The 15,114-nt window shown below is 44.9% G+C and overlaps 1 protein-coding gene across 2 annotated transcripts in view; it reads left to right on the top strand.

Moving 5' to 3' along the window:
- MGAT4B (alpha-1,3-mannosyl-glycoprotein 4-beta-N-acetylglucosaminyltransferase B) overlaps window positions 1–15,114 on the top strand; it is a 50,753-nt gene that overhangs the window by 19,195 nt on the left and 16,444 nt on the right. The gene's annotated exons all lie outside the window — the stretch shown is intronic.

Consider the following 15,114-nt stretch of genomic DNA (forward strand, 5'->3'; position numbering starts at 1 on the left):
TATAACACTGGGTATTACACAAATTTGTCGAAGCTCTTAATGCAGATAACGGGGAAGGGGGGTGAGCCTGCTTTGCCCGGTCAGCCTGAGCCAACTTTCTCCTTCCCATCAGTCACACAGAGCTTTAGCTGCAGCTCACTGAGGGCTTAAAATGCACGCAGTAAAGAAAAATAAAGTTTAAGGAACAGCTAGAGTGCTGTAAATGCCGCTCGGATTTTGATTTACGAAGTCCAAGCACAGCACAAATTGGATGGCTCGCTGTGCCCTGTGGAAATCTCTTTGTCTGCCTTTTTTTGAAATATTTCCATAACTAGTAATCATGGTATTGTAGCAGAGAGCCCTTCTATGAAGAGCTTTTTGGTCACTGCTGCTGTTTACTATCACTCTGTACAGCGTGTTAATTGCAGCTTCTCATTCACTGGAATATTCATCAGGAATTGCAGTGTGGATGCTAGCAATGGTGCTCTGGATTTTGGGGTTCTTCTGTGCATGATGCTCTGGGGACCAGAGCTGGAGCAGTGAGAGGCATCCTCCCTCTCTGTGTGTGATTTGCAGTGTTTGTGGAGCTGTTTCCAGCAGGACTGAGCACATCCCTGCCTGTACTGTTCTGGTTGTTTTAATCTGTTGAATTCATCTGTGGCACTTTGCCTGGTGGAGAGTGGTGGGAATGTTGTCAGCAGTGGCAGAGAAGGATGCCAGGCTGCTTTTTTTTATTATTATTTGTAGTAAAGCCATACAAAGTCCAGCCAGGGCCTCATGACAATGATTTGAGTGGCTGTTAAGCATGCATGTACTTTTTGTTTAAGCAACGGATCAGGCTACCTGCTCAAAGTTTAGTGTGAGTTTATATATTTGTGTTAACTTCTGACTTAACTATCCAGTTCTATTAAAAATAAAAGGAGTAAAATCATTCTGGCATACTTTGATAGCTATGACTTCTGGAAACTCTTCAGCTTCTCTCTCTTCTCTTTCCCGATTTCTTCCCAAGAATAGTCGCTACACTTTCTTTTTTAGGACTTTGCTCTAATAATTACATCTGTGAAGATCTGCTGGGATGGGTTATCCAGCAAGCAGGATTATGCCCTTAAATGGAAAATAAGCCACCACAACAGCCAAAGTTTGGGGAAAAAATATTGTTGCAGGAAAACAAGGTTGCTAAATGTGTTATTCCATGTTGTGGAGCTGCAGAGTCAGGAAATGCTTGTTCGTGCAGAGAGGAAATGCTCATGTCTTCTAAATGCTTCTTGCATTCCTTTTTAATTGTTGTTATAGTAGGAGAACATGGCTCTAATAAAATACCAACTACTGTCCCCTCTGTAAAAGGGACAAGAGGTGTGAGAAATTGGAGGGAGACACGGAGGCCAGTCCTGCTTTATGAACTCTTCACTCGCCGGGTTCTGCTCCTCCCTTTTCTCCCCAGGCTGGGAGGGGGTGCAGCTCCTCTCCAGGCTGCCTGTCCAGCTCTCCATCCCCCCTGCCTCTCGGCCAAAGATTTGGGCTAAATAATCCAATTAAGCTTTGCAGCTTATATAACTCTTCTGGCTTGAGGCAGCAGCCGGGCTGACGGGGATAGAAGCACATCTGGAAATAGTGTACTAAACACGCTGCCACGGCCAGAGCCAGAACGGTTTGGACAAATTTGCTCATAAGCACAAGATGTCCTTTGAACAGCAAGATAAGTGTGCATGGTCTCCTTGCTGAAGAAGTTGAAAAAAATGCTTCTATCCATAAATTGTTTCCCTGGCTGGGAAACTTTACTGGCTTTTTTCCTCTCCCTTCTCCTTTGGAAGATCATCCAGCTCTTCCTTTTTAGCTCCAGAGGATCAGCCAGGCCCTGTAGTATGCTGATCGTAAATAACACTTTTTTTATTTTATTTCAAAGGTGGGAAGGACCTCCAGCATTATTTAGTGTGATTTCCTACCTGCTACACATCATAGGAGTTGCTTGTTATTTAATCTGAAATACAGCTTGGTGTATAACTGGAACACAGCTCTGAAGACACAACTATTTTTTTCTGAGAATTCATTATAACCCTGGTAATTTATCCTAATGCTTAATGACACTATTAAAACACAGGCATTTTATGTTAGCTTGGGGGTTAGGGAGAAAATAGAATTCAGCCATTCTGTATTTCAAGTAGTGTGCCCAACACAAGCTTAGGAAAAAAAAAAAACTAAAACAGTGCATGTTTTGGCACTCTTGGATGTTTCTTCTTTTGGCATCCATTATTCTCAGTAGGGAAGTTATGGGCATTAGCAGCAGAATGCATTTGCCTTCATGTGAAGTGATATGTGCTTATAGCTTTGTTTTACAGTCTGCTGTCTAATGTTAAAGAATTTATTTGTCAGGGGTGCAAGGCTGCTTTAGCACTCTCATCCTGCCTGTTCCTGGGTGTTTGGGCAGCTGCTTGTCCAACACCTTCCAAATCTGTATTGGGGAAAGGTTTTAGAAACATCAGCTCCCTGAAATCTGGTATCAAACACACCCACCCACCCACCCACCCAGACACACCTGGGGTTCCTGGGCTTGTCCTCTGTAAAACATGCCCAGGGAATTGGCTGCAGAGTGTCCCCAAGAGGGGACATTGCTGGGGCACAGCTCTCTGTGGTGTCCTGACCCCACTGTGGCTTTTAACGTGGTTTAGCCACTTCTGGGTTGCCCACAAGGATATGTACCTTGGCAGAACCCTCCCTGCTGGGGAGGTGGTGCTGGGGCTGCTCCAGTCTGCAGCAGTATAGGGCTAATATGATATTTCTTTCAGTGTATGGATTTATAAGGCTGTCAGAATGCCCCTGCTCTCACCAGGCTTTGGACATGGCCATGGGAACCTTGTAGGAGTGTCTCTGTTGTCATGAATACTTATGTGCAAAGTCGTGATCTTATAGTTTACACATTTTGGGGTTTTCCATGGTCATGAAACTAAATTATGAGTTCCCCAAAGGAGGCTGTGTGTCTTGAACCACTCTTCCAGCCCATGCCAGCACTGGAGATCCTGCATCTCCATTGCTCCCTCAGCCATGGGTTTGCTGGCGATGATAACACAGCTTTGCTGCCACTACTTCCACATTGCTGCTGTATCTGACTGACTGCCCACGCTTGATGTTTTATTCCTAAAGAAGAAAGAAATTGGATTAGATTTTTCTCAGCCGTGCACAGCGGTGATCCTGGGTAACAAAGCTGATCCGAGTGCAGGAAGCTTTGGGAAGCTGGGTGTGAGGGTAAGTTATTAACTGGGGACTCACCCAGGGTGATTTGCTTTATGGATCTATCAGCAAGGCACTCCAGGGGACTCCAGGAGGTGCTGAGCAGCCTCCATGGCCCTTGAGAGACTCATTTTGGGTGCATCAGGGCTACTTAAAGCACCTCAGTACAGAAATTACCTCCCTGGACACTGAAGTCCAATAAACCTTTGTAGAGAGGGAACAAGGGCTCAAATTTTGCTCTACGTAGTGATGCTGCGAGTTTAAGGGCAGTTTCCTTGTGGTTGAGTCACTCTGCTGTTTGTCCTGTGCCGTGCTCAGCCTCTCTCCGCCGTGGTGGGATTTTTCCTGAGTTTTGACCTCCTGGCACGCCTGGGACAGGCAGATTGCAGTGAGCAGGGTCAGGCCCTGCAGACCCTCACACCCACTGGTGCAGTTTGCTGTGATTCCTGCAGATTAACTCCTTCAGTACCGACTGTGCCTTTGCTCAGCTGTGTTTGGGGTTTCTCTTGTGTAAAAGCCCTTTCCCTCCTGTGCCTTTCCTGAGCAGCCATGGCCTCTCTGGAGCTCTGTGCCCTCTCTTGTGTTTCCCTCACACCTCCCTGAGCTGACAGCCTGATCTGGTGTCATCCTTCACATGCTGCTGTCAGGACATACGGCTGCACTGGGGCTTCTTGGGCTGCGTGAGATGCAGCTGTTTAATCATGGAAAACTCTCCCTGTGGGTTCTCAATGCTGTTTGCAGGGCACAGCTTCTGGCAGCCCATCTTGCATTCTCCTTGCAGCACCTAAACATGTCAAATTTCTGTAACAAAGCTTCCCTCGGGGTGGAGGGTCTGGAAAACTGATCCACAGCAGCCCACATAGCAATTAGGTTACCTTATATGTGGCACCAGTAAAGGTAAGGGTGAGTGAAATACTGAAAAGCCAAATTCATTTCAACAGACATGTTCAAAGGGAATGTGAGGTGTGAGCAGCATGTCTTTGCTCACAGCGAGTGTGAAGTGTCTTCTTCCAGGACTCAGCAGCACTTTAAGAATAGTTGTGAAATTAAGCATAAATACCATGGTCCTGTGGTCCAGGCTCCACACCTATTTTTGGAGGTGGCAAGCAGCAGGCTGTAAGGCTCAGTGCACTGCCTTTAAGCCTTTAGGTAAACCTGACATTGCAAGAAAGCAAAACCTCCAGGGATGTGGTTTCACAGACATTTAAACTGTTCTCCTTTTGGGCTGTTGTCCAAAAGGACATCCTGGTTCCCATGTGCTTCCTCTGCATCACTGACTCGGTCAGCAGGATGATCTGACCCAAAATTAAGCTTGCAGCAAGGATGCTAAATTTTCCAGCTGCACCAGGCCATGGGACTGTGGGGCTGACTGGGTTTTGGTGCCCTCTGAGGAGATGCAGGGAGCACCCTGCCCATTTTGGCACTCCTGGCTCACTGAAAGCCACTCATGACACCTTGCCTAGAGCTCGGCACAGGGGAGTGGGAGATGCCAGTAACATTTCACAGCAGCAGTTTGTTGAGAAGCTTTCAGGCATCATTTAATAAGCAACCAAAGGTCTTAGCAGTAGGACACCCGTGTAGTCAGCATCCTCCTCCCCTCCAGCTGTTTATTTTCTACCCTTGAAATGTCCTGCAACCCCCATCTTGCGCTGTGCCATCACCAGCATCTGTGTTGCTTCTCAGCAGAGCTGATCTGCTGGAATAATGCTGCTGCTGGCACGGGCTGGCAGGCAGCTCTGCAGCTGGGCTGTTGTGGGGTGTGGAACCAAGGCTGCCTGGTTCTGGGTTAGTCCCTGCATTTTGGAATAGTAAGAAGTTCATTTAATGCAGGTTGCTATTGCTGGGAAGTCGGGAATTCTGTCTTTGTACTTCCAGTGATGTGTTTTCTGCAAGGGGAAGAAGAAATAAGGGCGGGTTTTATGCATTCTAAACCAGCTGGTCTGGCTTTGTGGGAGAGGGTGTCGACATTATTTGATAACCCTTTCTCATGTTTTCTTGGCTGGTGAATGACAAAAGGGAGAAGTGGGTCTTCCCACTCTTTTAGTGGTATGTTTTTCTTCCCAGGAACTATCCTAGCATATAAAATGAAACAAGAACCCTCAGATAGCATCAACAACTATAGTTGGCCTAAGTGTGCTATTTTATGGCAATGTCTTGTTTTTTCTCTAGAGAAAAGAAAATGTACCCCATTAAGTGCTCATGTTACAAGCCTGCACCCCAGGGGATAAATATTTCAAATATTAATGCTGAGTAATTTTTAAAAGGTTCTGCATGCACTTTATTTTGAGCATTCTGCAAATTATTTAAGACTACTGAAACAGAATGCAATTTAGATCAGCTCATCCTGTGATCAGTATGTGGTGATTTTAAAATCTGCTCTACCCAACAGCATGGTTGTGCATCTGATCAGGCATTGGTACAATAGGGAAATTGGAATCTGGTGGTGGCTGTGGATCTGCAGGTAGACAAGACATACAATTTACATAAACAGTGGAATGAGGGGTTTGCTCTCAATATCCTTGCACTCAAATACAGTCACATGCATTGCAAATGAGTTACTCTTTTGGAAAAAGAAGTCAAACCTGACTTGAATTGAAGTTCTCAGCTATTAACATCAGTGGAGCCAGGGACTCCAGCCAGAACTTCTGTGATTTCCTTGATATCCCTCTTAGTACATCACTCTAACTTTTCCATATGTGTTCTCTGATTTATAACACAGCAATACTTTATTTCACTGTTGTAAAATTCTTTCATACACTCAGCCCTGCCAAAAGCTTCATATGTTATTGATTAAACAAATTCCCACTGTTCCAGGATCTCGGCTGCTCTGAGTCTGGTGGTAACTTTAGTGGAATGATGAGTGCAATGGTCGATTGTACAGGAGGTGGGGAAATACAAGGCACCAGCACTTACTGCTGCTAATCAATAAATTCACCTTCAATTTGCAGTGTGGAGCTGCTTTTTCCACTGGTCAGTGCCACATCTCTCCTGAGATGGGCTGAGCTTGTCCATCAGCTGCGAAGTGCTGGTGGCTCAGGGTCATTTGTGGGGGGGATAATGATGATGTTTGATTTTAGTAATGTTGGGAGAAGGATTAACAAGAGTTTCATTTCGACTCCTTCACAGGCAATTACCGACAGCTGCTGCTGGAGAAAGGGCGTGATGATTAACACAGTGACCTTTGCAAGGATTGACTTTCCTTCTTGGAGAGAATCCTTTTGGATGGACTTATGAGCCATTAGCACTAAGCAGGATGTGTGGGGGCTATGGGTTTTGGTGGAACGAGGTCTCTGTTTCACTATTAACTTAATTAGGTTATAATGGAAAGGGTTTTCCTGTTGGACTGCAGGCATTTGCTCTGCTTCAGGGTTTTCTGCTTCTGTAAAGCTCCAGAGCTGGGCCTTGCCAGCACCCGTGGGGACATGGTCCTGCACGCTCCAGCCATCAGCTCTTCCTTTGGGTTTGTTTTGCTTCATGAGATTTTATTCACTGGCTTTGCTGTTTGTTGTGAGAACGAGGTGAAAGGGAGAGAAATGCAGTCTGGAGGGTTTGGTGAGAGCCAAGCAAATCCGATTTGGGCTTTTCCTGCATTGTGATGGTTCACAATCCAGCATAACAAGTGACATGGCCCATGGCATGGTAGGTGCCCAGAGCTGTGCCTGGACCCCAGAGAGGCACAGATGAGGCTGCTGTAGGTTCCTGCATGTTCATGTTCAGAGCAGGAGAACAACACCAGGCTGTTCCTGCTGCTGCATCCAAAAGCCTTTTCCATGGCCATGCCATGTAAGGAAAGTGCATTGGGCAAATGCATCTCCTTTTAAACCATACACAGGTTAGCTTGGTAGGATTGACCACATGTACAAACTCTCAGCTTTTGCATTCCCCTTTTCCCCCCTTCCTTGACCACCCCTTGCCCAGTGTAATGTCCTCATTTAAAAATCCTGTCAAGCTGCAATTATTTCAAGATTTAATGACCCATGATTTCTGTAATGCTTTATTTTGTTCACTTTCAGCATGTTTTTATTCCCCAGTCAAATAAAGGGTATTAAAAATACCACCGAGTACAAAGCCTTCACTTTCCATTTGAGAAAAAATGCTTCGAAAGCTGTATTGGTGCTACACAGGTAAATAATTAGATTGCTAATGAATTAGCTTTGCTTTGAAGACAAAAGCTTCAGTGCTCCTAATTAGGTTGTGAGGAGAGGCATAGAAATGTGTGGTCTTTCTCCCAAGGAAAAGGGGAGAAAAGGGGGCTCCCCACCCAGCTAAGACCAGGGACCACTGGCAGAACAGTGTTTTACCTGACCTTGGGCTCAGCACCTTCCAGCTCTTTGACATTGTTTAAATTCCTCAGTGAATTCAGAGAAATAATATGCTTGATCTGTACAACACATTTCCTTTTCAGTTTCAAATTAATATTTGAATGAAATGGTTACTTACTGCTATGTTTTGAAACAGGGAAGAATGGAAGCCTGTGGTATATTTTCATTATATCACTCTCGATGCTTTTCATCATAAGCCCTATTATCATGCCCATCCTAAGATGAATTATCTCATATATTTTTTCTTTTCTTACAGAGCAGGATTTTTTCCCCAGGCCTTTGATCATTCTTATCACCCTCTCAAAAGCCCCTTTTAAGTCCGTATTAATATTCTTTTTCAGATGAGGTGAAAACTATTGTGGGATTAGGCAGCATGATTTTAATAATGTTATAATCTTCATACTATTATTCTCCATCCTGTTCACTAACCACACTAACATCTTGTTTACCTCCCTCCCTATCCCCGTTTTATCCCTGGATTGCTGTTGACTGCAGATAGGGCTGCAGACACTGATGCTGTGGTTTCCTCCCTAGTTGATATTGCTAATTAAGAACCATGTGAAAAATACCTTGATTTCCCCACCCCCAGTTAAATTGCATCTATCAGTTTTGATGTCAGTTTGCCATTTGGTTGACTTTTTGCCTGATGATTTGCTCCTTTTCTGGCTTTGATGAGCTTATCTCCATGTCCACTCCGTATTTGGCTACTTCACTAATTCATCTCCTTCCCCAGATTCTCACTAAATCTATTAGCTGGTGAGTTTAATACCAATCCTTATGGCTTCCTCTGGATAGTTAACCTTTTGCTATGATGAAAATTCACTGTTTAATCCCATTTTTTTTCTCTTTAGGTCAATGGCAGCATTTGCCCTCTTCCCCTTTCCTTCTTAGCTTTTTTTGCAGCAAAATGAATTGCCATCTGATTTCTTCATCTCTTAAATCCTTTGAATGGGTTGGTAAAAAACCCCAGGACAAATCAGGACTGGTTCCTTTGTCAGAAGCTGATGGTGGTTTATACCTGCAGGAAATTTCCTCTCCTGCCAGTGCTTTTGTTTGGCAGGTGAAGCCCAGGGGATTCGCCGTGATCTCGAAGCCCTTTGTATCCTTCACTGTGGTTCACCCACGGAGCTGTGCTGCAGAAAGAGATTCCAAACCTGCTCTGCAGGTACCCAAGAGCAGTCTGACAGCTTCTGCTGCCTCCTCTGCCCTGATCCAAGGCATTTTAGGCAGAGGTGATGGGCATTGCTGTTTGCATTCCTAATTTCTGAGTTTCTACAGCCGTGCTTTGGAGCCTGCATCCCCCCTGGGGAGCCTTTGGATTTGGGCACAGGCACCCCTGTGACTTGCTCTCCTCCTTGGAATGGGGAGTTATAATGTTCACCATCTGTGTTGTGTTTCAGCATCCCATAATGGGAAATCTACTCATCCCCGTCTCTGAAAACTTACTACTTAGGACTTTAGAAGCAAAACAAAAAGCTTATTTTTTGAAATATCTGTGAGTGCATTGTCTGAACTGAGTCTCCAATGCAAACAGCAGCTCACACTTTGGAATAACAAAGTGCAGGGGATATGAATTTTCCTCTCGAATCCTTCTGATGACGTATGTGCTGAGACAACACTAAACTTCAGCGAGGAGATGCACAACAGAAATATGATCAACACCTACTGCTGCAAAAAGAAATAGTGACTTAAAGGTGCCCGTGTTCCCTGGGGAGGGACCGTCAATGGAGAGATGCATTGCATTTCTATCTCATTACACAGAGCTGCTGAAGGTTGAAATGCTGCTAAATATACCACAGGCTCTTATTAAATGGCCATATTAAAGAAAACAACATATACACACACCAGACTGGAGCTGGGGAAAGCTCTTGCTTTATTTGAGGATCATTTTTTCAGACAGGCTGACTTTTAATAAGCCTCTTGCCCTGGCTGATGAGTTCTCTCAGCATGACGCTGATGCCATGGGATGCTCAAACACAGCAGCCAGCCCAGAGGCAGCACAAGAGCCCCACTGACTGTGGGGGATCTCTCCTTGCCATCACCCACCTGGGCAACCAGTGCCTTTACTGGGTGTGGAGGGTGGGTCCTAGTTTTTCTAATATGCTGTAGACTCTGGTGCTCCAGAGCAGCTCTGCATCCGATCAGGATGGTTCTTGAGGACAGGCTCCAAGCTGGAGCATAGTGGTGGCACTGAGGGGAGAATCGTGGTGGTGGGGGCATCAAAATATATTATTCAGCCCCAGTCCAGGATATCACGTGCTGTAGGAACTAATTGAACTGAAATAAAGAGAAAATAAAGGGCAGAGGATGAACAAAAGGAACTAAAGCATAGCTGCTGGTTTGGGCAGCTCTTTTGCCCCATCCCTGGCAGTGTCTGAGGCCGGGTTGGATGGGCCTTGGAGCAGCCTGGGCTAGTGGAAAGTGTCCCTGCCAATGGCAGGGGAGTGGAATGAGATGAACTTTAAAGTTCCTTCCAACACAAACCATTCCATGACTCTGGTGACTGGGCCTCCCTAGAAGTGCCAGTGCCAGCACTGCCTAACCCAGCCCGATTGCTTTGAGTTGGGAAATCCACCTGCCCCCCCTTTCCTCCCCTAGCCCCTCTCCTGCCTGAAGCTCTCCACACCTATAGCTATTCTCCCAATAATAACCAGCTTTCTAGTGGTACTAAAGATCCTACTTTCCATGTAATTTTTTGCCTTTGTGGTAACCACAAGTTAAAATTCAATATTTAAAACTTGAAAAAGTTTCTTTAAAAAAAAACTTCCTTTGCTTAATTTTTTTTTTCTTTCAAAAGTTATGTAAAAACCTTATAATAAAGAAACTTGGGGTGTATTTATAAGCAGCAGCTAGAAAATGTCTGCTTTGACTGAGTATCCAGGTGGTTTGGGACACAGTGGAGAAGTAAATGTCGCATAATGTTTACTAAATAGAGGATCCGTGTTTGCTGTGTGGTGATGGCACTGCTGAAACACTCACACTTTCTATGCAGATGAATCAGCCCCCAGCAGGGTAATTGCAACTGCTGGAGCCTTTTGGGAGGCCCACCCTGCCAGATACCACCCACTCCCCAAACTCTACCCTTGACAGTGTTTGAATTGTTGCTTGGCATGTCTTGGTGCTCAGTTCCTTAATGCAAATCAGGTTCTCAGTGGCTGCATCTATCCCACGCTGCCAAAATATTTATGATTTTAAAAGATGAGTCTGAAACTGGGAGCCATGACCTGCTGGCTCACAGAAGGGAAGGTGATGTGTCTCTCAGCTTTCTCATCTCACAGGAGCTCACTTCATGTTTAGATCTGAAAGAAAAGACCTGCTCAGTCTTCATCCTGCTTTTGGTGGGGGGGTGAAGAGGGGCTGATATTTGGGTATTTTGGATGCTAAACTATCTTTTTTATTGCTACTTAAAAGTCTCTTTGCAGTGTTTTTTTGAGGGATGATTTGGGGATTTGTTTATGGTGAATCTCTAGAGCTGGTTATTACCTTTTAAAGCCAAATAAGCAAAGGGCAACATTTTGCTTTTAAAGGTATAAATAGATTATTGTGGAGTTGCTGCAATCTCTGTACCTGTGTGCAGAGTGCCTGACACATGTGTGCTGCCCCAGCCACCAGATTTCCATGTAAAACAGGACTGTTTCTTTTTTGTGTCTCACGAGCTGAATTTAATTCACCGATACGGCACAGTAACTCCTTCTATCCATTTTAATGGTCCAGTGAAATTCTGTTAGCAAAAGACCTAATGAATGTTGTGATTCAATCAGGGCAATCTAGAGTGTAATGCGTGGAGCGGTGCCAGCATTATATAAATCATTAAACATCAAAATGTAAAAAAGAAAATAAAAATAAAAATTAAAAATCATCATCTAACTCCAGGAGCTGCTGGGAATGGCTGGGGCTGGAGGCAGCATGGGTGCCTGGCTGGGATGGGGCAGTGGCTCACAAGCCTGGTTCCTGCTCTTCCCTGTTAGCATTTTTGGATAACACAGATGCTCCAGCATGGAGAGAGGGTTATTTGTGTGCTCTGCAGTCGCCTCAGGCCCTTGCAAGTCCTAGGAGGGGAAGCATTTATTTCTTAAAGGGGTGCTTTAAATAAAATTAGGGAGAACAGTCATTACAGAGACATTTTCTGTGAGCAGATGAATTTTCTGCTCCAGCTTCATTTACATTGTAAGGGAAGTGCACTTTTTCTTGCTCCGTTGGCTTTGGGAATTCATGCAACAGCAGTCTAAAGGTGCAGTTTTGTTCTTGAAGCCAAGATTTTACAGGGCTAAACAGTTTAGAGGTTTGAGGGTTGTTTTTAGTTTTTAAACCAAGTCTCTTGAAAGTCTTCCTAATGAGAAGCAAGTCCAGCTAGCAAAGACTGTGTGTTTGCTTTTGAAAAGATTGAATTGGAGGGAAATCTCTGGCACTGGCCATGGGTCCACTCTGCTGGGAGAGGTTATCAGCAGAGAACAAAACCAAAAGTAATTGGAACTGAAATATGGATGTGTTTAAAATGCACTGCAGACTCCCTGGGAGGTTGGATGTGATTGGAAAGATGAATGCAAAATACAGAATTATAACATTCCTGACTCTGTGTGTGTATATATATATGGATGGATGGATGGATGGACTGTGTGAGATTTCAGGGTGGGGGTTTTATTTGCACTGGTCTGATTCTGTGTCTGCCTTCTGGTTTAGGATCAGATTATTTTGCTTTCACTCAAAAACTGAAAATGGATATGGATGCAGTTGTCCCAGCGCTCAACTCTGCAAGCAAACACAGTTTGCACTTAAGAGTCACTTGAATAAAAATGAAGCCACAGAATTCTCCATAATGGAGAAATGCTTTTTGTTAAGGGGGTGCTGTCTTAGATGGATAAATGCTTTGGGAAGGCTGCAGGAGCTCAGCTCTGTGGGACACCCACAGGCTCCTGGGAGCAGCCTGTAAGCCCCAGCAGCCTGTGCCTACCCCTCGCATGCTGCTGCATCCTGGGGAGTCACAGAATGTTCTGGATCGGAAGGCACCCACTAAGATCATCAAAGTCCAGCTCCTGAAAGCCATCCCTGCCTTTTGTTTCCCTGGTGGTTTGTGTTGTTGCTCAGCAAACCCAGCCCAGCTAAAAGCACAAAGCCTGGCAGCTGTGTCCGGGCAGAGCCGTGCGGGACAGGGGCGTGGGGGGATCGGTCAGTGAGTGATGCTCAGCCGGACATTCCCCATGGCCACTGTCCCTCAGCCTCGGGCTGCTCCCCCCTGCAGGGATCCCCTCTCAGAGCTGCTGCAGTGGCCATGGCATGGACAGATGGTGATGGGCACTCAGCTGTTCCCAGCTCTGCTTCCCTGCCCTGCTGAGCCCCGGCTTGTACAAGGATGCCTGATGCCCACTGGAGCCTCACAGCCAACCTGCTTCTAAAAACAGATTGTGAAACACCATTGAGTGCAAATATGGGCCCTGGCAAGGTGAGAAATGAGTTCTTTGCGCATGTGTGCTGCAAGTTTGAGAGGTTTTTGGTCTCCCAGGTCAGTCCTGCAGCCCGTCACCTAACACTGACTGACTTTCTTTCTTAAACCGGTATATTTTAAGCCCAAAGCAATGTGTTATCTCTCAAAAAAAAAAAAAGCTAAATCTTTTTTTTATTATTATTTTAGATATAGCTGGGAGGTTTTGTCCTGCAGTGTTTGAGTCTAGGGATATTTTAAGAGCTCTGTTATCTTGTTCTGGGAGGGAATACAATAAATATGTAGATAGGCAGTGCTGCTGCTGCTTTGAAAGGTATGTAAAGGGTCTGTGCTGAACTGACACTAGCTGAAAAATTTGTTCTGCCTAATTAGCAGCAAATCACTTCTGTGTCCAACCTTGCTTATAGACATGGGAGCCAATCCCCCCCTCCTTATCCTCTGCTGCCCTTTGTGGGTTTTCAGAGCCCTCCCTGGCAGAGTGGTGAGGGTTTTTGTGAGGACACAGATCTGCAGCCACATGTCATCGCAGGCCGACAAGTGCAGAATTACTGGAAATTCATGGGAAGCTGTACACCCATCTCGGGCTTTGTCTAGGATTGTTCAGGCTGTCATCAGAACCAGTCACGATCGATCAGCTTTTAAATTTAATGAAATCTTAATTAAAGAATGGAAAGCCTACGAAGACATCATATGACAAGAGCGCTGGAAGCAAATACGGTTTCACTTCCAACCATTAACCAGAAAAGCAGCAAATGGTTGACTGCACACCGCCATTGCAGTCTAAGGAAAGTACAGCTCTTTGCTTTGGCGGGCAGGTCATTAGTGACTGAATAATCAGTGACATTTCCCTTCTAAATCTGACACAAATGAAGTGCAGTGCTCTGGAAAAAGCCATTAAGTGCAAAGCCTCGCCTTCACTCTGCTCCAGGTATTGCAGAACAAGATCTAATGGCAGCCTTTAGCTGTGATTTGGCTTTGATAGCATCCACAGGATAGTAACCCCCCAGGATGCCACGAGCCAAATGCTTCCAGCCTTGCACAAGCCATCATATTGTGCAAAAACAGAAAGTGAGATTTGTTCCTTGCTGGTGTTCCCAGATGCAGCCAGTAAAAGATACAAGTAGGAAAACCAGTAATCTGGAGTACTGGAAAGCTGAATGTAGCTGAATTCTTATGTCTGAGAGGTACCAGCAGGTAAAGGTCTCACTCATCGTGGGATGAGTTTTTAGAGCCTGACATCCTCCTGTGAATTCCTGTGGCAGCTCTCAAAGCTGGGTGTCAACGTGTTTTTCTGCACGTTTGAAAATGTTTTCTCGATGGGAGTGGAAGGCGAGCACAGGAAAAAGGAAGGACTGGTCTTGTTTATGTCTCTCCCTTGAATTTCTCTGAATAACGTGTTGTCAGATGGACGGAGTCATCAAATGGGTGTAACTTCCTCTGCTCCCTCCCCGTGTGCTGTGGCTTTGAAAATAATGTCAAAAGGTTAATAGGAGCCAGACTGCCTTGGGGGGGTCCCTTGTGCTGAAGCAGAGGCTTTAAGGAGGTTTTTCTTGGGGAAAAGTCTGAATAGGGGAAACTTTCTAGGCAAAGGCATTACCAGTAGCTGGACTGGGAAGCACTGTTGTCTTGGAAACTCTGTGCACTGATGCTGGATATGTCTGATTTTCAAAATTCCTTTTTATTTTTCTTCATAGACCCTAAAATAGAAGTTTTTGATGCAGTCAATGTATCAATTGCAAGTTCAATTGCTTTGATTTATATTTAGCCCTGTGTTGGGAAGTTCCAGTGCAGTATTTTTGATCATTAGCTCTCCTAGATGTGGTTGGGTTAAGAGTCTACTATTTAGTGGATAAATCTGCTTTGGGTATAGTCTTGTGAGTTCCAATCTTACTGAAAACACATTAATAACCACAGATAAAAGTGTGTTTTTAATGAGCAGCTTCATTAGTAATGGGAAAAAGTGTCCCGTGAAGGTTTGTCTGTGGCTCACTGATTCCACTCCCAGCTGTTGTATAGTTAGTTCTGACTGAAAGATCTTAATAGTTTTATTGCTCTGTTTACAGAGCATGGGATACAATGTTGTTTCAAAATGAAAAGCTTTGTTACCCTATCAGAAGGGTTTTTATACATTTATGATGTGTCGTAAAG

This window comes from Parus major, chromosome 13, assembly GCF_001522545.3.
Source record: "Parus major isolate Abel chromosome 13, Parus_major1.1, whole genome shotgun sequence".
NCBI lineage: Eukaryota > Metazoa > Chordata > Aves > Passeriformes > Paridae > Parus > Parus major.